Genomic DNA, 21915 nt, shown 5'->3' on the forward strand with positions numbered 1-21915 from the left:
TTATTTTAATGTGATGGAACACATAAAGAGTTAAGATATGACAAGTGTAAACTTTGCAAAATTCGGAGCTTGTGTGTGCACAATCTGATTTTTCATTGTATAGTGTTATTTTACTGATCCATTGAGGGATCTGTAGACACCTCAAAATCCTGTCAGTTGCCAACTGTCCTGTTTTTTTACTCTGTCCCTGTCTATTGTCTGTCCCATGTTCAGTTCCGCCTGTATTTATGTTAATAATATTGTGTGCAGTGCAGTACTCCCACCACAGAGGTCACTGTGGCTTTACATCATTTTACTCTTATTACTCATTGCTTACTGTATGTAATTTTTTTCTGAACCCTTATCTGTGATATTCGGTTATGTTAAAGTGTGTAGCCAGGTGTCATGTAAGGAGAAGCCATGTGATATATAATACCAGGGAGGGTAGGAGACAATGAGTGATAAAGCATGCCATCTCAATAGTGTTGCACAGTTGGAACATGTGTGATTTATACACTTAGGGTTTGCCTAATATTAGCCTAAGATATCAGGCTCTTCATGTGCTGGGCTGCAATTCAGAGAACATAAAAGAAAACTAATCCAGATTTTCTTGGGCATTTCTGGATTTATTAACCTAATACCCACAATCACTGCTGCAGCAAAGATCTCATAATACTTATTACCTCATATAGGGCTAGATTACGAGTGGAATGCTATTTATTGATCCCGCTTGTGCGCTAACAGTGCTAGAAGCAAGCTTTTTGCACGTGTTGGGTACAGCACGTATTACAACTTGAAAGCAAAAAAGTTTTCACTGACGCATGCAAAAAGCCAAAGTTAGAATATCGCAAATGTGGTGATGTTTTCTTCCATAGACTTAAATGATCTTAAAAAATGTGTAATAGAAACCTAACACCCTTACTCGCATGCAAACCCGATCACATTTTCTCAAGTGTGCTATACTGACATGAAATATGAATATTTGACATTCCTATGTTCTTCACATAACATATGTTCTATTTATTAAAAAATCAATATTTCTATGTATATATGATTTCTTTGGTTATATTTATACCTATTTATATGATTATATATAGGTATAGATACTTACATATATTTATATTGGCACCCATGCATTTTCTTTCAGATAATGCACCACTTCACCCAAAAAATTGTTGCAATTACAAATGTTTAGGCATTTTCATGTTTATTTATTTTGTTTGTATTGGTATGACACAAAAAAAGTGGAGAAAAAAAAGCCAAATCTGACACATTCCATGCAAAACTCCAAAAATGGACTGGACAAAATTATTGGCACCTTTTCAAAATTGTAAGAAAAAATTGGATTCCAAGTTTGTGATGCTCCAGTAATTTGCAATGAAACTCACCTGTATCAATTAACAGGTGCTGACAATATAGAAATCCCACCAGCAACCAGTTAAATGGTGAAAAATTGACTCAAACTTTCTGTTGTGGGTCTTTGTGTGCCACACTGAGCATGGAGAAGAGAAAGACCAGCAATGAATTGTCTGAGGATTTGAGAACAAAAATTGAGGAAAAGCATGGACAATCTCAAGGTTACAAGTCCATCTCCAGAGATCTTAATGTTCCTGTTTCCATTGTGTGCAACATTGTCAAGAAGTTTACAGCCCATGGCACTAAGCTAATCTCTGTGGACGTGGACAAAAGAGAAAAATTGATCAAAGATTGAAACAAAGGATTGTTCGAATGGTGGATAAAGAACCTCAATCCACTTCCAGACAAATTCAAACTGACCTTCAGGCGTAGGATACAAATGTGACAGCTCGCACTATACGTTGCCATCTGAATGAAAAGGGACGCTATGGTAGGAGACCCAGTAAGACCCCACTGCTGACACAGAAACATAAAAAAGCCAGATTGAAAATTGCCAAAACTTACCTGAGGAAGCCAAAATAGTTTTGGGAGAATGTGCTGTGGACAGACGAAAAAAAAATTCCAGCTTTTTGGTAAAGCCCATTATTCTACTGTTTTCAGAAAAAGAAATAAGCCTTTTAAATAAATTAATACAGTCCCTACAGTCAAACATGGTGGAGGTTCACTGATGTTTTGGGGTTGCTTTGCTGCTTCAGGCACTGGATGTCTTGACTGTGTGCATGGCATTATGAAATCTTAAGCCTACCAAAGAATTATGTGGTGCAATGTAGGACTCAGTGTCTGAAAGTTGGGTCTCCATCAGAGGTCATGAATCTTACAGCAGGACAGTGACCATAAGCAAATGTAAAAAATCACCTAGAAATGGATTTCGACAAAGCGTTGGAGAGTACTGAAATGGCCAGCAAAGAGTCCAGATCTCAATCCCATAGAGTGCCTGTGGAAAAATCTCAAAACAGCAGTTGGGAAAAGGAATCCTTCCAATCTGAGAGACCTGGAGCAGTTGGCAAAATAAGAGTGGTCCAAAATTCCAGAAGAGAGGTGTAAGAAACTCATTGATGGTTACAGACAGCGATTGATTTCTGTTATTGTTATTTTTTCCAAGGGGTGTGCTACTATATATTAAATTGAAGATGCCAATAATTTTGTCCAGTCCATTTTTGAGTTTTGTGTGGTATGTATCAGATTTGGTTTTTTTTCTCCACTTTTTTGTGTCATAACAATACAAACAAAAGAAATAAACATGAGAATGCCTAAACTTTTGTAATTGCAACAATTTTCTGAGCAAAGTGGTGCATTATCTAACAGAAATGCAGGGGTGCTAATATTTTTGGCCATGACTGTATATATATAAATATTTATAAATACATAGAACATATTCCCCTATGCAAAGAACATTGGAATGTGAAATATTTAATCATATAGTTAAAACCTTTATTAAATATGAATATTGCATAAACATGATTTGACATGTTTTCAGCTACTTGACTGCAAAGGGCTTATATATACTGTATGTTACATATGTATTTATATGTCAGGCTATGACTATGGTTGTGTAAGCTGAAATGTGTAAGCCGTTCAGTGCTATGCCACTTGAGTGCTTCAATGTTCTTTTTTTGGGTTGCAGTATCCTCCTTGACATTATGGCCCCTAGTTATCAAGCCGTCAACCTCAAATACGCTGGAATTCCGCAGCGTATTTGTTGCGAGGCTGATTCGCCTTAGTTATCATGCCCTAGATACCGGCAAAAGTAGAATTTTGTGACGTAAGCTTCGATCCGCCAGACTCAGTCCGACACAGATCGATTCTTACGTCACTCCAGATGCGGCACAATCTGACTACTTTTGCTAGTTATCAAAAAACTAGCAGGTACGCTCGGCACTTTTCCGGCCCAGCGTACCTGGTTTTCAAACCGCCGCCCTGGAGGCGGGGGATCCCATAGGAATCAATGGGAGTCTGACCATAGCGAAAGTTCATGTTCGCTGCTGCCCGACATCCCATTGATTCCTATGGGAGCTGTCTACACCTAACACCCTAACATGTACCCCGAGTCTAAACACCCCGAATCTGTCCCCCCTACACCGCCGCAACTAAATAAAGTTATTACCCCCTAAACCGCGGCTCCCGGAGCCCACCGCCACTCAAATAAACGTATTACCCCCTAAACCGCCGCTCCCGGAGCTCACTGCAAGCTATAATAAATATGTTAACCCCTAAACCACCGCTCCCGGTCCCCGCCGCAACTATAATATATGTATTAACCCCTAAACCGCCGCTCCCAGACCCCGCCGCCACCTACATGATACCTATTAACCCCTATCCTGCCCCCCTATACCGTCGCCACCTATAATAAAGTTATTAACCCCTATCCTGCCGATCCTGGACCTCGCCGCAACTAAATAAATAGTTTAACCCCTAAACCGCCGCTCCCGGACCCCGCAGCAACCTATATTAAACTTATTAACCCCTAATCTGCCCCCCCTACACCGTCGCCACCTATAATAAGTTTATTAACCCCTATCCTGCCCCCCCTACACCGCCGCCACTGTAATAAAATTATTAACCCCTAAACCTAAGTCTAACCCTAACACCCCCCTAACTTAAATATTAATTAAATAAATCTAAATAATATTTCTCTTATTAAATAAATTAATCCTATTTAAAACTAAATACTTACCTTTAAAATAAACCCTAATATAGCTACAATATAAATAATAATTATATTGTAGCTATCTTAGGATTTATTTTTATTTTACAGGTAACTTTCAATTTATTTTAACTAGGTACAATAGCTATTAAATAGTTATTAACTATTTAATAGCTACCTAGCTAGAATAAAGAGAAATTTACCTGTAAAATAAAAACTAACCTAAGTTACAATTACACCTAACACTACACTATACTTTAATAAATTATTTCTATTTAAAACTAAATACTTACCTGTAAAATAAACCCTAAGATAGCTACAATATAATTAATAATTACATTGTAGCTATTTTAGGATTTATATTTATTTTACAGGTAACTTTGTATTTATTTTAGCTAGTTAGAATAGTTATTAAATACTTATTAACTATTTAATAACTACCTAGCTAAAAGAAATACAAAATTACCTGTAAAATAAATCCTAACCTAAGTTACAATTAAACCTAACACTACACTATCATTAAATTAATTAAATAAATTACCTACAAATAACTACAATTAAATAAACTAACTAAAGTACAAAAAATAAAAAAAATCTAAGTTACAAAAATTAAAAAAAATAAGTTACAAACATTTAAAAAATATTACAACAATTTTAAGCTACTTACACCTAATCTAAGCCCCCTAATAAAATAACAAAGCCCCCCAAAATAAAAAAATGCCCTACCCTATTCTAAATGAAAAAGTTCAAAGCTCTTTTACCTTACCAGCCCTTAAAAGGGCCTTTTGCGGGGTATGCCCCAAAGAATTCTGCTTTTTTGCCTGTAAAAGAAAAATACAACCCCCCAACATTAAAACCCACCACCCACATACCCCTAATCTAACCCAAACCCCCCTTAAAAAAACCTAACACTACCCCCCTGAAGATCATCCTACCTTGAGTCGTCTTCAGCCAGCCGACCACTGATGGAACCGAAGAGGAGATCCTGAGCGGCAGAAGTCATCATCCAGGCGGCGCTGAATAAGTCTTCCATCCGATGAAGTCATCATCCAGGCGGTGCTGAAGAAGTCTTCCATCCGATAGAAGTCTTCATCCAGGCGGCGTCTTCAATCTTCATCCATCCGGAGCGGAGCCATCTTCAGACGAGCCGACGCGGAGCCATCCTCCTCTTCCCGACGACTAACGACGAATGGATATTCCTTTAAGGGACGTCATCCAAGATGGCGTCCCTTCAATTCCGATTGGCTGATAGGATTCTATCAGCCAATCGGAATTAAGGTAGGATTGAGCTCGCATTCTATTGGCTGATCGGAACAGCCAATAGAATGCGAGCTCAATCTGATTGGCTGATTGGATCAGCCAATCGGATTGAACTTCAATCTGATTGGCTGATTCAATCAGCCAATCAGATTTTTCCTACCTTAATTCCGATTGGCTGATAGAATCCTATCAGCCAATCGGAACTGAAGGGACGCCATCTTGGATGACGTCCCTTAAAGGAATATCCATTCATCGTTAGTCGTCGGGAAGAAGAGGAAGGCTCCGCGTCGGCTCGTCTGAAGATGGCTCCGCTCCGGATGGATGAAGATTGAAGACGCCGCCTGGATGAAGACTTCTATCAGATGGAAGACTTCTTCAGCGCCGCCTGGATGATGACTTCATCGGATGGAAGACTTATTCAGCGCCGCCTGGATGATGACTTCTGCCGCTCCGGATCTCCTCTTCAGTTCCATCCATGGTCGGCTGGCTGAAGACGACTCAAGGTAGGATGATCTTCAGGGGGGTAGTGTTAGATTTTTTTAAGGGGGGTTTGGGTTAGATTAGGGGTATGTGGGTGGTGGGTTTTAATGTTGGGGGGGTTGTATTTTTCTATTACAGGCAAAAGAGCAGAATTCTTTGGGGCATGCCCCGCAAAAGGCCCTTTTAAGGGCTGGTAAGGTAAAAGAGCTTTGAACTTTTTAATTTAGAATAGGGTAGGGCATTTTTTTATTTTGGTGGCTTTGTTATTTTATTGGGGGGCTTAGATTAGGTGTAAGTAGCTTAAAATAGTTGTAATATTTTTTAAATGTTTGCAACTTATTTTTTTTTATTTTTTTGTACTTTAGTTAGTTTATTTAATTGTATTTAATTGTAGTTATTTGTAGGTAATTTATTTAATTAATTTAATGATAGTGTAGTGTTAGGTTTAGTTGTAACTTAGGTTAGGATTTATTTTACAGGTAATTTTGTATTTCTTTTAGCTAGGTAGTTATTAAATAGTTAATAACTATTTAATAACTATTCTAACTAGCTAAAATAAATACAAAGCTACCTGTAAAATAAATATAAATCTTAAAATAGCTACAATGTAATTATTAATTAATATTGTAGCTATCTTAGGGTTTATTTTACAGGTAAGTATTTAGTTTTAAATAGAAATAATTTATTAAAGTATAGTGTAGTGTTAGGTGTAATTGTAACTTAGGTTAGTTTTTATTTTACAGGTTAATTTCTCTTTATTTTAACTAGGTAGCTATCAAATAGTTAATAACTATTTAATAGCTATTGTACCTAGTTAAAATAAATTGAAAGTTGCCTGTAAAATAAAAAAAAATCCTAAGATAGCTACAATATAATTATTATTTATATTGTAGCTATATTCGGGTTTATTTTAAAGGTAAGTATTTAGTTTTAAATAGGATTAACTTAGTTAAGAGAAATATTATTTAGATTTATTTAATTAATATTTAAGTTAGGGGGGTATAAGGGTTAGTGTTAGACTTAGGTTTAGGGGTTAATAATTTTATTACAGTGACGGCAGTGTAGTGGGGGGCATGATAGGGGTTAATAAATTTATTATAGGTGGCGACGGTGTAGGGGGGGCAGATTAGGGGTTAATAAGTTTAATATAGGTTGCGGCGGGGTCCGGGAGCGGCGGTTTAGAGGTTAAACTATCTATTTAGTTACGGCGAGGTCCGGGATCAGCAGGATAGGGGTTAATAACTTTATTATAGAGGGCAGCGGTATAGGGGGGGCAGGATAGGGGTTACTAGGTATAATGTAGGTGGCGGCGGTGTCTGGGAGCGGTGGTTTAGGGGTTAATACATTTATTATAGTTGCGGCGGGGTCTAGGAGCGGCGGTTTAGGGGTTAATAACTTTATTGAGTTGCGGGGGGCTCCGGGGGCGCCGGTATAGGGGGTAGAACAGTGTAGTTAGTGTGGGTGCTTAGTGACAGGCTAGCAATAAAGCTGTCAAAAAGCCGAAGAGCAGCGAGATCGGATGAGTGATAACTCTCACAGTCCGCTGCTCATCGCCCCGTACTTGGTGCGCGGCTTTTTGACAGTTTTTTTTATAACTTAGGCGAAATTTTGCAGGTCCGCGGTGGCGATGGTAGGCGAGCTTAGACGGGCGTATTGAACCGGCGAAGGCAGGTAAAGTAGACGGCTTGATAACTACCCCCCTATATGTTTTAATTTTTTGTCACAATACATTTTTTAATTTTATAATAATTTTGGCAAATCCTCCGTTTCTTTTGCTAACTGACTTTCCCCAGCTGATTCGCCAAATCCTTTACCTGCAGTGAGGTCTGGAGCAGGTGTTTTAATCTGAATATGGACTGGATGGGAACCATTACACGTTGGTAGGAGGAGCCAATATAAGATGAAGGGGATCCACAGGGACGCCAGCCCCACCAGAGGAGACCACAGACACTTGGAGAGGCAGAGAGACTGCCTGTGTCGAAGACCGGTAAGAGGGAAAAAGGCTAGTGGATACCAAAGCTTTATCCCCACCCAGAGGGGCTCCCCCAGACAGATACGTCATTTCTCACACACACCTTATGTGACCTCTTTATCTATCTAAAGTACACCGGACTTTTAAGCCAACAGGTGTCCCTTGGTTTCTTCACTACCCTCTAAATACATACACATATAAATACATACACATGTATACACACACACAGGCTAGCAATAAAGCTGTCAAAAAGCCGAAGAGCAGCGAGATCGGATGAGTGATAACTCTCACAGTCCGCTGCTCATCGTCCCATACTTGGTGCGCGGCTTTTTGACAGTTTTTTTGATAACTTAGGCGAAATTTTGCAGGTCCGCGGTGGCGATGGTAGGCGAGCTTAGACGGGTGTATTGAACCGGCGAAGGCAGGTAAAGTAGACGGCTTGATAACTACCCCCCTATATGTTTTAATTTTTTGTCACAATACATTTTTTAATTTTATAATAATTTTGGCGAATTCTCCGTTTCTTTTGCTAACTGACTTTCCCCAGCTGATTCGCCAAATCCTTTACCTGCAGTGAGGTCTGGAGCAGGTGTTTTAATCTGAATATGGACTGGATGGGAACCATTACACGTTGGTAGGAGGAGCCAATATAAGATGAAGGGGATCCACAGGGACGCCAGCCCCACCAGAGGAGACCACAGACACTTGGAGAGGCAGGGAGACTGCCTGTGTCGAAGACCGGTAAGAGGGAAAAAGGCTAGTGGATACCAAAGCTTTATCCCCACCCAGAGGGGCTCCCCCAGACAGATACGTCATTTCTCACACACACCTTATGTGACCTCTTTATCTATCTAAAGTACACCGGACTTTTAAGCCAACAGGTGTCCCTTGGTTTCTTCACTACCCTGTAAATACATACACATATAAATACATACACATGTATACACACACACAGGCTAGCAATAAAGCTGTCAAAAAGCTGAAGAGCAGCGAGATCGGATGAGTGATAACTCTCACAGTCCGCTGCTCATCGCCCCGTACTTGGTGCGCGGCTTTTTGACATTTTTTTTGATAACTTAGGCGAAATTTTGCAGGTCCGCGGTGGTGATGGTAGGCGAGCTTAGATGGGCGTATTGCACCGGCGAAGGCAGGTAAAGTAGACTGCTTGATAACTACCCCCCTATATGTTTTAATTTTTTGTCACAATACATTTTTTAATTTTATAATAATTTTGGCGAATCCTCCATTTCTTTTGCTAACTGACTTTCCCCAGCTGATTCGCCAAATCCTTTACCTGCAGTGAGGTCTGGAGCAGGTGTTTTAATCTGAATATGGACTGGATGGGAACCATTACACGTTGGTAGGAGGAGCCAATATAAGATGAAGGGGATCCACAGGGATGCCAGCCCCACCAGAGGAGACCACAGACACTTGGAGAGGCAGAGAGACTACCTGTGTCGAAGACCGGTAAGAGGGAAAAAGGCTAGTGGATACCAAAGCTTTATCCCCACCCAGAGGGGCTCCCCCAGACAGATACGTCATTTCTCACACACACCTTATGTGACCTCTTTATCTATCTAAAGTACACCGGACTTTTAAGCCAACAGGTGTCCCTTGGTTTCTTCACTACCCTGTAAATACATACACATATAAATACATACACATGTATACACACACACAGGCTAGCAATAAAGCTGTCAAAAAGCCGAAGAGCAGCGAGATCGGATGAGTGATAACTCTCACAGTCCGCTGCTCATCGCCCCGTACTTGGTGCGCGGCTTTTTGACAGTTTTCTCTTGTTAAGTGTAGTCAGTCCACGGGTCATCCATTACTTATGGGATTATATCTCTTCCCCAACAGGAAGTTGCAAGAGGATCACCCAAGAAGAGCTGCTATATAGCTCCTCCCCTCACATGTCATAGCCAGTCATTCTCTTGCAACCTAACTAAAGATAGGTCGTTGTGAGAGGGCTGTGATGTTTTTAAACTTAGTTTATTTCTTCAATCAAAAGTTTGTTATTTTAAATGGCACCAGAGTGTGCTGTTTGTTCTCAGGCAGCATTAGAAGAAGAATCTGCCTGCGTTTTCTATGATCTTAGCAGACGTAACTAAGATCCACTGGCTGTTCTCATACATTCTGAGGAGTGAGGTAACTTCAGAAAAGGGGAATAGCATGCAGGGCCCCCCTGCAAACGAGGTATGTGCAGTAAATTATTTTTCTAAGGAATAGAATTGACTGAGAAAATACTGCTAATACCAATGTAATGTAAGTTCAGCCTTAAATGCAGTGGTAGCGACTGGTATTAGGCTGATGAGTGTGTGTACACTGAAGTATTTTTCTAGGGAATGGAATTTGACTCAGAAAATACTGTTAATACTGAAGTAATGTATGAGCCTTCACTGCAGTAAATGCGACTGGTAGCAGGCTTATTAATAACACTTCATAGCTTTTAAAATATATGTTCAAAACGTTTACTAGCATGTTAATCGTTTTTTGTGAGGTACTTGGTGATAAAACTTATTGGGGCATGATTTTTACCACATGGCTATCTTTGTTTTCTGCATAGAAATAGTTTACTTAGCTTCCCCACTGTTGTAATATGAGTGGGAGGGGCCTATTTTAACGCTTTTTTGCGCAGTAAAATTTCAGTCACAATCTTCCTACTTCATCCTCCATGAACCAGGACGTCTCTAGAGAGCTCAGGGGTCTTCAAAATTCGTTTTGAGGAAGGTAATCAGTCACAGCAGACCTGTGACAGTGTGTTTGACTGTGATAAAAACGTTAATTATATAATTGTTATCCGTTTTTGGGTATTAAGGGGTTAATCATCCATTTGCAAGTGGGTGCAATGCTCTGCTAACTTAATACATTTACTGTGAAAATTTGGTTGCTATAACTAATTTGGTTCATTGTTATTTCAACTGTAACAGCTTTTTGTGCTTCTTAAAGGCGCAGTAGCGTTTTTTATATTGCTTGTAAATTTATTGAAAGTTTTTTCCAAGCTTGCTAGTCTCATTGCTAGTCTGTTTAAACATGTCTGACACAGATGAATCTCTTTGTTCACTATGTTTAAAGGCCAATGTGGAGCCCAATAGAAATTTGTGTACTAATTGCATTGATGTCACTTTAAATAAAAGTCAATCTTTACATGTAAAGAAATTATCACCAGACAACGAGGGGGAAGTTATGCCGACTAACTCTCCTCACGTGTCAGTACCTTCGCCTCCCGCTCAGGAGGTGCGTGATATTGTGGCGCCAACAGGGAGGCCCATACAAATCACTTTGCAAGACATGGCTACTGTTATGACAGAAGTATTATCTAAATTGCCAGAATTAAGAGGCAAGCGCGATTGCTCTGGGTTAAGGACAGAGCGCGCTGATGATGGGAGAGCCATGTCCGATACTGCGTCACAATTTGCAGAACATGAGGACGGAGAGCTGCATTCTGTGGGTGACGGATCTGATCCAGGAAGACTGGATTCAGAGATTTCTAATTTTAAATTTAAGCTTGAGAACCTCCGCGTATTGCTAGGGGAGGTATTAGCGGCTCTGAATGATTGTAACACGGTTGCAATTCCAGAGAAATTATGTAGGCTGGATAAATACTATGCGGTACCGGTGTGTACTGACATTTTTCCTATACCTAAGAGGCTTACAGAAATTATTAGCAAGGAGTGGGATAGACCCGGTGTGCCTTTTTCCCCCCCTCCTATATTTAGGAAAATGTTTCCAATAGACGCCACCACACGGGACTTATGGCAGACGGTCCCTAAGGTGGAGGGAGCAGTTTCTACTTTGGCTAAGCGTACCACTATCCCGGTGGAGGATAGTTGTGCCTTTTCAGATCCAATGGATAAAAAATTAGAAGGTTACCTTAAGAAAATGTTTGTTCAACAAGGTTTTATCTTACAGCCCCTTGCATGCATTGCGCCTGTCACTGCTGCGGCGGCATTCTGGTTTGAGTCTCTGGAGGAGGCCATTCGCACAGCTCCATTGGATGAAATTATGAACAAGCTTAAAGCACTTAAGCTAGCTAACGCATTTGTTTCTGATGCCGTTGTATATTTAACTAAACTTACGGCTAAGAACTCTGGATTCGCCATCCAAGCGCGCAGAGCGCTGTGGCTTAAATCCTGGTCAGCTGATGTGACTTCTAAATCTAAATTGCTTAATATTCCTTTCAAAGGGCAGACCTTATTCGGGCCCGGCTTGAAAGAAATTATCGCTGACATTACGGGAGGTAAGGGCCATGCTCTGCCTCAGGACAGGGCCAAATCAAAGGCCAAACAGTCTAATTTTCGTGCCTTTCGTAACCTCAAGGCAGGAGCAGCATCAACTTCCTCCGCTCCAAAACAGGAAGGAGCTGTTGCTCGTTACAGACAGGGCTGGAAAGCTAACCAGTCCTGGAACAAGGGCAAGCAGGCCAGAAAACCTGCTGCTGCCCCTAAGACAGCATGAAGAGAGGGCCCCCTATCCGGAAATGGATCTAATGGGGGGCAGACTTTCTCTCTTTGCCCAGGCTTGGGCAAGAGATGTCCAGGATCCCTGGGCGTTGGAGATCATATCTCAGGGATATCTTCTGGACTTCAAAGCTTCTCCTCCACAAGGGAGATTTAATCGTTCAAGGTTATCAGCAAACCAAATAAAGAAAGAGGCGTTTCTACGCTGTGTACAAGACCTCTTACTAATGGGGGTGATCCACCCAGTTCCGCGGACGGAACACGGGCAAGGATTCTATTCAAATCTATTTGTGGTTCCCAAAAAAGAGGGAACCTTCAGACCAATCTTGGACTTAAAGATCCTAAACAAATTCCTAAGAGTTCCATCATTCAAAATGGAAACTATTCGAACCATCCTACCCATGATCCAAGAGGGTCAGTACATGACCACAGTGGACTTAAATGATGCCTACCTTCACATACCGATTCACAAGGATCATTATCGGTACCTAAGATTTGCCTTCCTAGACAGGCATTACCAGTTTGTAGCTCTTCCCTTTGGGTTAGCTACGGCTCCAAGAATCTTTACAAAGGTTCTGGGCTCACTTCTGGCGGTGCTAAGACCGCGAGGCATAGCGGTGGCTCTGTACCTAGACGACATTCTGATACAAGCGTCAAGTTTTCAAACTGCCAAGTCTCATACAGAGATAGTTCTGGCATTTCTGAGGTCGCATGGGTGGAAGGTGAACGTGGAAAAGAGTTCTCTATTACCACTCACAAGGGTTCCCTTCCTAGGGACTCTTATAGATTCTGTAGAGATGAAAATTTACCTGACGGAGGCCAGGTTATCAAAACTTCTAAATGCTTGCCGTGCCCTTCATTTCATTCCACACCCGTCAGTAGCTCAGTGCATGGAAGTATTCGGCTTAATGGTAGCGGCAATGGACATAGTACCATTTGCGCGCCTGCATCTCAGACCACTGCAATTGTGCATGCTAAGTCAGTGGAATGGGGATTACTCAGATTTGTCCCCTCTACTAAATCTGGATCAAGAGACCAGAGATTCTCTTCTATGGTGGCTTTCTCGGCCCCACCTGTCCAAGGGGATGACCTTTCGCAGGCCAGATTGGACGATTGTAACAACAGACGCCAGCCTTCTAGGTTGGGGCGCAGTCTGGAATTCCCTGAAGGCTCAGGGATCATGGACTCAGGAGGAGAAACTCCTCCCAATAAATATTCTGGAGTTAAGAGCGATATTCAATGCTCTTCTAGCTTGGCCTCAGTTAGCAACTCTGAGGTTCATCAGATTTCAGTTGGACAACATCACGACTGTGGCTTACATCAACCATCAAGGGGGAACCAGGAGTTCCCTAGCGATGTTGGAAGTCTCAAAGATAATTCGCTGGGCAGAGTCTCACTCATGCCACCTGTCAGCGATCTACATCCCAGGCGTGGAGAACTGGGAAGCGGATTTTCTAAGTCGCCAGACTTTTCATCCGGGGGAGTGGGAACTTCATCCGGAAGTCTTCGCCCAACTGATTCATCGTTGGGGCAAACCAGATCTGGATCTCATGGCGTCTCGCCAGAACGCCAAGCTTCCTTGTTACGGATCCAGGTCCAGGGACCCGGGAGCGGCACTGATAGATGCTCTGACAGCCCCTTGGGTCTTCAACATGGCTTATGTGTTTCCACCATTTCCGATGCTTCCTCGACTGATTGCCAAGATCAAACAGGAGAGAGCATTGGTGATTCTGATAGCGCCTGCGTGGCCACGCAGGACCTGGTATGCAGACCTAGTGGACATGTCGTCCTGTCCACCATGGTCTCTGCCTCTGAGGCAGGACCTTCTAATTCAGGGTCCTTTCAACCATCCAAATCTAATTTCTCTGAGGCTGACTGCATGGAGATTGAACGCTTGATTCTATCAAAGCGTGGCTTCTCGGAGTCGGTTATTGATACCTTAATACAGGCTAGGAAGCCTGTTACCAGAAGAATTTACCATAAGATATGGCGTAAATATTTATATTGGTGCGAATCCAAGAGTTACTCATGGAGTAAGGTTAGGATTCCTAGGATATTGTCTTTTCTACAAGAGGGTTTAGAAAAGGGCTTATCCGCTAGTTCGTTAAAGGAACAGATTTCTGCTCTGTCTATTCTTCTACACAAGCATCTGGCAGAAGTTCCAGACGTTCAGGCTTTTTGTCAGGCTTTGGCTAGGATTAAGCCTGTGTTTAAGACTGTTGCTCCGCCGTGGAGCTTAAACTTAGTTCTAAACGTTCTGCAGGGCGTTCCATTTGAACCCCTTCATTCCATTGATATCAAGCTGTTATCTTGGAAAGTTCTGTTTTTGATGGCTATTTCCTCGGCTCGAAGAGTCTCTGAGTTATCTGCCTTACATTGTGATTCTCCTTATCTGATTTTTCATTCAGACAAGGTAGTTCTGCGTACTAAACCTGGGTTCTTACCTAAGGTAGTTTCTAACAGGAATATCAATCAAGAGATTGTTGTTCCATCATTGTGTCCTAACCCTTCTTCAAAGAAGGAACGACTTTTGCATAATCTGGACGTAGTCCGTGCCCTGAAGTTCTATTTGCAGGCAACTAAAGATTTTCGTCAAACTTCTTCCCTGTTTGTCGTTTACTCTGGACAGAGGAGAGGTCAAAAGGCTTCGGCTACCTCTCTCTCCTTTTGGCTTCGTAGCATAATACGTTTAGCCTATGAGACTGCTGGACAGCAGCCTCCTGAAAGGATTACAGCTCATTCTACTAGAGCTGTGGCTTCCACCTGGGCCTTTAAAAATGAGGCCTCTGTTGAACAGATTTGCAAGGCTGCAACTTGGTCTTCACTTCACACTTTTTCAAAATTTTACAAATTTGACACTTTTGCTTCTTCGGAGGCTATTTTTGGGAGAAAGGTACTTCAGGCAGTGGTTCCCTCTGTTTAAAGTTCCTGCCTTGTCCCTCCCTTCATCCGTGTACTTTGGCTTTGGTATTGGTATCCCATAAGTAATGGATGCTTACCTGATAAATTTATTTCTCTTGTAGTGTAGTCAGTCCACGGCCCGCCCTGTCTTTTAAGGCAGATCTAAATTTTAATTAAACTCCAGTCACCACTGCACCCTATGGTTTCTCCTTTCTCGTCTTGTTTCGGTCGAATGACTGGCTATGACATGTGAGGGGAGGAGCTATATAGCAGCTCTGCTTGGGTGAGCCTCTTGCAACTTCCTGTTGGGGAAGAGATATAATCCCATAAGTAATGGATGACCCGTGGACTGACTACACTACAAGAGAAATAAATTTATCAGGTAAGCATAAATTATGTTTTTTTGATAACTTAGGCGAAATTTTGCAGGTCCGCGGTGGCGATGGTAGGCGAGCTTAGACGGGCGTATTGAACCGGCGAAGGCAGGTAAAGTAGACGGCTTGATAACTACCCCCCAATATGTTTTAATTTTTTGTCACAATACATTTTTTAATTTTATAATAATTTTGGCGAATCCTCCGTTTCTTTTGCTAACTGACTTTCCCCAGCTGATTCACCAAATCCTTTACCTGCAGTGAGGTCTGGAGCAGGTGTTTTAATCTGAATATGGACTGGATGGGAACCATTACACGTTGGTAGGAGGAGCCAATATAAGATGAAGGGGATCCACAGGGACGCCAGCCCCACCAGATGAGACCACAGACACTTGGAGAGGCAGAGAGACTGCCTGTGTCGAAGACCGGTAAGAGGGAAAAAGGCTAGTAAATACCAAAGCTTTATCCCCACCCAGAGGGGCTCCCCCAGACAGATACGTCATTTCTCACACACACCTTATGTGACCTCTTTATCTATCTAAAGTACACCGGACTTTTAAGCCAACAGGTGTCCCTTGGTTTCTTCACTACCCTGTAAATACATACACATATAAATACATACACATGTATACACACACACACACAAATATATATATATATATATATATACTCACCTGCCACTTTATTAGGTACACCTTGCTAGTACTGGGTTGGACCCACTTTTACCTTCAGAACTGCCTTAATTCTTTGAGGATTGTTTCCAACACCTTGTTGAATCTATGCCACAGAGATTTTGGTCCATATTGACATGATAGCATCACGCAGTTGCTGCAAATTTGTCAGCTGCACATCCATGATGCAAATCTCCCGTTCCATCACATCCCAAAGTTGCTCTATTGGATTGAGATCTGGTGACTGTGGAGGCCATTGAAGTACAGTGAACTCATTGTCATGTTCAACACACCAGTTTGAGATGATTTCAGATTTGTGACATGGTGCATTACCCTGCTGGAAGTAGCCATCAGAAGATTGGTACACTGTAATCATAAAGGGATGGACATGGTCAGCAAAATACTCAGGTAGGCTGTGGTGTTTAAACGATGCTCAATTGGTACTAAGGGGCACAAAGTGTGCCAAGAAAATATCCCCCACACCATTAAACCACCACCACCAGCCTGAACCGAAGATACAAGACAGGATGGATCCATGCTTCATGTTATTTACGCAAAATTCTGACCCTACCATCTGAATGTTGCAGCTGAAATCGAGACTCATCAAACCAGGCAACGTTTTTTTCCAATCTTCTATTGTCCAAATTTGTTGAGCTTGTGCGAATTGTAGCCTCAGTTTGTGTTCTGTGGCACCCGGTGTGGTCTTCTGCTGCTGTAGCCCATCTGCTTCAAGGTTCGACGTGTTGTACATTCAGAGATGGTACTCTGCATACCTTGGTTGTAACAAGTTGTTAAGGAAGGTATACTAAGCGCCTGCTAAAAAACAGACCTCTGGCTTTAATAAGTTGACACCTAGTTGTCAATGAGAATGTTGGCAAGAAGTCAGAGATATATCAAAGCGCCACCCTACTGGGGGCTGGGTCTGTAAGTGACTTTGTATAAAACTCCACAAGTCGGTAAATGTTATTGGTTTAAAATTACAATTTATTAAAAATACAATTTATTAAAAATAGTTACAATTAATACAACGGTATGCTCGTGGATCCATGAAGTTAACAATACTAGTACAGCTTAAAATCTTAATTAAGTAAAAGTAATAATAATTATCTGAATAGATAAGGAGATGGAAGGTAGCAACACACAATCACTCCTCGACAATTGAGCTTGACTTGTATAATGAAAGATAATCCTTATATAATGGAAAATCAACTAATAAATGGTGTGGCTCAAAATTTTAATTTTGGCTTAGTATTAAAGGGACACTGTACCCAAAAATTTTCTTTTGTGATTCAGATTGAGCATGAAATTTTAAGCAACTTTCTAATTTACTCCTATTATCAAATTTTCTTCATTCTCTTGGTATCTTTATTTGAAATGCAAGAATGTAAGTTTAGATGCCGGCCCATTTTTGGTGAACAACCTGGGTTGTCCTTGCTGATTGGTGGATAAATTCATCCACCAATAAAAAAGTGCTGTCCAGAGTACTGAAACCAAAAAAAGCTTAGATGCCTTCTTTTTCAAATAATGATAGCAAGAGAACGAAGAAAAATAGGAGTAAATTAGAAAGTTTCTTAAAATTGTATGCTCTTTCTTAATTACAAAAGAAAAAATGTGGGTTCAGTGTCCCTTTAATAGTAGAATGAGATTCAAATGTCTGCAGGTGGATAATGTTCGAATGAGACTAATAAATGGTGTGGCTCATCACACGTATTTTGACTTGGTATTTAATGGTAGAATGAGAATTCAAATGTCTGCAGATTAATAGTGTTTGTAAATGGGTAAACAGAGCAGGTGAGCGTGATGCAATATAAATGTCCAAATGTAAACAATTCAAAACAAAGGGTAATACATGTTAACACGGGAAAACAGTGGTAAACAATACAGTGGTAAAAAATACAATATCAACAATAAAATGTCATTGGTGAGGCAAACAGAATCTATCTGCTAGAGTAAATCACTAAGAACCCAAATGAGAAAAAACAAAATTTATGCTTACCTGATAAATTTATTTCTCTTGTGGTGTATCCAGTTCACGGATTCATCCATTACTTGTGGGATATTCTCCTTCCCAACAGGAAGCTGCAAGAGGACACCCACAGCAGAGCTGTCTATATAGCTCCTCCCCTAACTGCCACTCCCAGTCATTCGACCGAAGACAAGCAAGAGAAAGGAGAAACTATAGGGTGCAGTGGTGACTGTAGTTTAAAAATAAAAAACACCTGCCTTAAAATGACAGGGCGGGCAGTGGACTGGATACACCACAAGAGAAATAAATTTATCAGGTAAGCATAAATTTTGTTTTCTCTTGTAAGGTGTATCCAGTTCACGGATTCATCCATTACTTGTGGGATACCAATACCAAAGCTATAGGACATGGATGAAGGGAGGGACAAGGCAGGCGCTTAAACGGAAGGCACCACTGCCTGTAAGACCTTTCTCCCAAAAATAGACTCTGAAGAAGCAAAAGTATCAAATTTGTAGAATTTAGAAAAAGTATGAAGCGAAGACCAAGTCGCCACCTTACAAATCTATTCAACAGAAGCCTCATTCTTAAAAGCCCATGTGGAAGCTACCGCTCTAGTGGAATGAGCTGTAATTCTTTCAGGAGGCTGCTGGCCAGCAGTCTCATAAGCTAAGCGGATTATACTTCTTAGCCAAAAAGAAAGAGAAGTTGCCGAAGCCTTTTGGCCTCTCCTCTGTCCAGAGTAGACCACAAACAAAGCAGATGTTTGACGAAAATCCTTCGTAGCTTGTAAATAAAATTTTAAAGAACGAACCACATCAAGATTGTGTAAAAGACGTTCCTTCTTTGAAGAAGGATTAGGACATAGTGAAGGAACAACAATGTCCTGATTGATATTTTTATTAGATACCACCTTAGGAAGAAAATCAGGTTTGGTACGTAACACTACCTTATCTGCATGGAAAATGAGATAAGGGGAATCACATTGTAAAGCAGATAACGCCGAAACTCTTCGAGCCGAGGAGATAGCTACTAAAAACAGAACTTTCCAAGATAAAAGTTTAATATCTATGGAATGCAAAGGTTCAAACGGAATCCCTTGCAGAACCTTAAGAACCAAATTTAAACTCCATGGCGGAGCAACAGGTTTAAACACAGGCTTGATTCTAACTAAAGCCTGACAAAACGCCTGAACATCTGGAGTATCAGCCAGACACTTGTGCAAAAGAATAGACAGAGCAGAAATCTGTCCCTTTAAGGAACTAGCTGACAATCCCTTCTCCAATCCTTCTTGGAGAAAAGATAATATCCTAGGAATCCTGACCTTACTCCATGAGTAACCTTTGGATTCACACCAATGAAGATATCTACACCATATCTTATGATAGATTTTCCTGGTGACCGGCTTTCGAGCCTGAATTAAGGTATCAATGACCGACTCAGAGAAACCACGCTTTGATAAAATCAAGCGTTCAATCTCTAAGCAGTCAGACGCAGAGAAATTAGATTTGGATGGTTGAAAGGACCTTGGAGTAGAAGGTCCTGCCTCAGCGGCAGAGTCCATGGTGAAAGGGATGACATGTCCACCAGATCTGCATACCAAGTCCTGCGTGGCCATGCAGGTGCTATCAAAATCACAGAAGCTCTCTCCTGCTTGATCTTGGCAATCAGACGAGGGAGCAGAGGAAACGGTGGAAACACATAAGCCAGGTTGAAGGACCAAGGCGCTGCTAGAGCATCTATCAGCGCTGCCTTGGGATCCCTGGACCTGGATCCGTAACAAGGAAGCTTGGCGTTCTGACGAGACGTCATGAGATCCAGTTCTGGTTTGCCCCAAAGTTGAATTAACTGTGCAAATACCTCCGGATGGAGTTCCCACTCCCCCAGATGAAAAGTCTGCCGACTTAGAAAATCCACTTCCCAGGTCTCTACTCCTGGGATATGGATAGCTGATAGATGGCAAGAGTGAACCTCTGCCCATAGAATTATTTTTGAAACCTCCAACATTGCTAGTGAACTCCTTGTTCCCCCTTAATGGTTGATGTAGGCTATAGTCGTGATATTGTCCGACTGAAATCTGATGAACCTGACCACAGCAAGCTGAGGCCAAGCCTGAAGAGCATTGAATATCGCTCTTAGTTCCAGAATGTTTATCGGAAGGAGTGCCTCCTCCTGAGTCCACGAGCCCTGAGCCTTCAGGGAGTTCCAGACTGCACCCCAGCCCAGAAGGCTGGCATCTATCGTTACTATTGTCCAATCTGGCCTGTGGAAGGTCATACCCTTGGACAGATGGACCCGAGATAGCCACCAGAGAAGAGAATCCCTGGTCTCTTGATCCAGATTTAGTAGAGGGGACAAATCTGTGTAATCCCCATTCCACTGACTGAGCATGCAAAGTTGCAGCGGTCTGAGATGTAGGCGGGCAAATAGCAATATGTCCATTGCCGCTACCATTAAGCCGATTACTTCCATACACTGAGCCACTGAAGGGCGAGAAGTAGAATAAAGAACACGGCAGGAATTTAGAAGTTTTGACAACCTGGCCTCTGTCAGGTAAATCTTCATTTCTACAGAATCTATCAGAGTTCCTAGGAAGGAAACTCTTGTGAGAGGGGATAGAGAACTCTTTTCTTCATTCACTTTCCACCCATGAGACCTCAGGAATGCCAGAACAATGCCCGTATGGGACCTGGTGATTTGAAAATTCGACGCCTGTATCAGAATGTCGTCTAGGTAAGGGGCTACTGCTATACCCCGCAGCCTTAGGACCGCTAGGAGTGACCCTAGAATCTTCGTAAAGATTCTTGGTGCCGTAGCTAACCCAAAGGGAAGAGCCACAAACTGGTAATGCCTGTCTAGGAAGGCGAACCTGAGAAACCGATGATGATCTTTGTGTATTGGAATGTGAAGATAAGCATCCTTTAAGTCCACGGTAGTCATATATTGACCCTCCTGGATCATAGGTAGGATGGTTCGAATAGTCTCCATCTTGAAGGATGGGACCCTGAGAAATTTGTTTAGGATCTTGAGATCTAAGATTGGTCTGAAGGTTCCCTCTTTTTTGGGAACTACAAACAGATTTGAATAGAAGCCTTGCCCCTGTTCCTCCTTTGGAACTGAGTGGATCACTCCCATAACTAGGAGGTCTTGAACACAATGTAAGAATGCCTCTCTCTTTATCTGGTTTGCAGATAATTGTGAGAGATGAAATCTCCTTTTTGGGGAAGAAGCTTTGAAGTCCATAAGATATCCCTGGGACACAATTTCCAATGCCCAGGGATCCTGGACATCTCTTGCCCAAGCCTGGGCGAAGAGAGAAAGTCTGCCCCTACTAGATCCGTTTCCGGATCGGGGGCTGATCCTTCATGCTGTCTTAGAGGCAGCAGCAGGTTTTTTGGCCTGCTTTCCTTTGTTCCAAGCCTGGTTAGGTCTCCAGACCGGCTTGGACTGGGCAAAATTTCCCTCTTGTTTTGTATTAGAGGAAGTTGAAGCTGCGCCACTCTTGAAGTTTCAAAAGGAACGAAAATTAGTCTGTTTGGTCCTTAATTTGTTGGACCTATCCTGAGGACCTTTTCCTCCAGTAATATCAGAAATGATCTCCTTCAGTCCAGGCCCGAATAGGGTCTGCCCCTTGAAGGGAATGTTGAGAAGCTTAGACTTTGAAGTAACGTCAGCTGACCAGGATTTAAGCCATAGCGCCCTACGCGCCTGAATAGCAAAACCTGAGTTTTTAGCCGTTAGCTTGGTTAAATGAACAACGGCGTCAGAAACAAATGAATTGGCTAGCTTAAGAGC

This window comes from Bombina bombina, chromosome 2, assembly GCF_027579735.1.
Source record: "Bombina bombina isolate aBomBom1 chromosome 2, aBomBom1.pri, whole genome shotgun sequence".
Classification (NCBI taxonomy): domain Eukaryota; kingdom Metazoa; phylum Chordata; class Amphibia; order Anura; family Bombinatoridae; genus Bombina; species Bombina bombina.